This window comes from Echinops telfairi, unplaced genomic scaffold, assembly GCF_000313985.2.
Source record: "Echinops telfairi isolate 266 unplaced genomic scaffold, ASM31398v2 ScPeMD7_9;HRSCAF=40, whole genome shotgun sequence".
NCBI classification, from domain to species: Eukaryota; Metazoa; Chordata; class Mammalia; order Afrosoricida; family Tenrecidae; genus Echinops; species Echinops telfairi.
This window is the reverse complement of record NW_022103906.1, coordinates 62,094,987-62,096,944: the sequence shown is the minus strand read 5'-3', so window position 1 is coordinate 62,096,944 and position 1,958 is coordinate 62,094,987.

The window sequence follows — 1,958 nt, the reverse complement described above, 5'->3', positions numbered from 1 at the left end:
GTGTGGATGAGAAAGTCTTCAAGATAATTGTGTTAGGCTGGGTACTCCAGACAAGCAAAGCCAGTGACACACGTATGTCTGTGTATCTAGAACAAGCTTTCTATTAAGAAACGACTCCTACAGTTTCAGCAATGGGAACATCCAGTGTGTTCCGCGTCTGAGAATAGGGGCTTCTCTTAACTCGTGTATGTTCAGGGGCTGATGAACATGAACCTGGAAAATAGAACAGAAGAACCACAAGCTGGCGGATGCAGAACTGAATGAATGCAAAGTTGCCAAATAGACGCAAAGTCCGCAGACTGCTCAAAGCTCCTGGGATTGGCAGGTGAGCTAAGAGGAGGCCAGTGAACCACAGGCAGGCTCCAGATGCAGCAGTGGAAGTGAGATAGCCTCCCCACAGTGTCATCTAGACTAACAGTCAGGCACCCCCGGAATGAAACGTCCCTCAATTTTATAAATTCTGTGACTAGATTCAGGAGGTGATATTCTACCTTATTCTTCCCACACTGCTTGGCTGTTTTACAAGAGATCCCACAGAGTTGACCACACTATATTAGATAATATCATGGAGAATCCTGGCTCAATGAAGCGGACTTAAAATGTATCTATCACAATCATTTTTGCCTGAGATTGTAAATTCATTTTCAATATGATAGTGGATATGTCAAACAGATGAAAGCCTATGCATGTAACTTGTTTGGTCTCATTTGGTTATAAATGAAATTTTATGTCAAGGATATGTGTGTAGTTGCTCAAAGAGAATATATATAAAACTAATTAAAACTAAGAGTATTTGGAGTATTTGGTGTGAATCCATATAAGATTAGTCAACCGATAGAATTGAGAAACATTACAAATAAAAAGCTAAATGAGAAACACCACCTACCAAAGATTAAATAAAAATTCCAGCTAAGAAAGGAATTCAAAGGATAAAATGATAAATATTGTCAGCAAGCTGAAAGTCCAATTTAGATGAAAACTGAGAAACAGCTACTGAGTTTAATAATATGGATACGTTTTAATCAATATACGTTATAGTGATGTCGGTTGAAACCGTATTTGAGCAGGCTGAACAGGGAGTTAAAATTGAGAACAAGAAGTTAAAAAATATAATTTCTTGTCACTTATTGCCATGAATGTGGAGAGCAGTGAGATAAGGTGATGATACCTAGGATGGGAAGGCAGAGAAATCCTAGGACAGCGGAGTATTTTTCTTGGTGATGGAATCATGAGTTCAAGGCACCAGAGGAATGTCTGAGTAGCCACAGTGCGTGGCAGAGGAGATAACCAGAGAACCCTACTTCACCTGCGACTTGTTAGCAGCACTGAGGGTCTAGTCATCCTTACTTCATTTTAGACAGTGTCCAGGTTAGTTTGTGTATCTTCAACTCTTAATTAGTTGCTATAAATCATACAGCTTTAAAATGTGTTCCAGTTGAATGCAAATGCATCCAGATAGGAAGAAAGCAAGGATTGAGTTCAGTTAAGGACCTCTGAGTGCAGAGGGCTCAAACATCCGGCTGCTAATTGAAAGGCTGACAGTTCGAAAGATGTGGTAAAGATGTGACTATTTCTGTAAAGATGTCAGCCAAAGAAACCCTGTGGAACACTTCTACCCTGTCCAAAAGATTGTGTGAGTCAAAATTGATTTGAGAGCAATGGCTCAGATTAACCAGAGGCAAGAGGAGCAAGGACATTTAGACTATTGATGAAGGACCTATTGACTATACCACGGAATCTAAGTTGGGTAGATGAAACAGACATGAGTTGCTTGGGAGTGGGCAAAAAGCCCTGTGAGTGTTTGTGGATTGGAGTCATGAATGTTGGAGGATGGTCAGAATGGGAGTAATTGGATAATCCAATTGTAAAGTCTAAGAAACTGTGATCAGAAAAGGAGATGCCTGATGTCATGATTTTATTGGTGGAGTAAGACAAGACACAGAAGATATTAAGAAAGA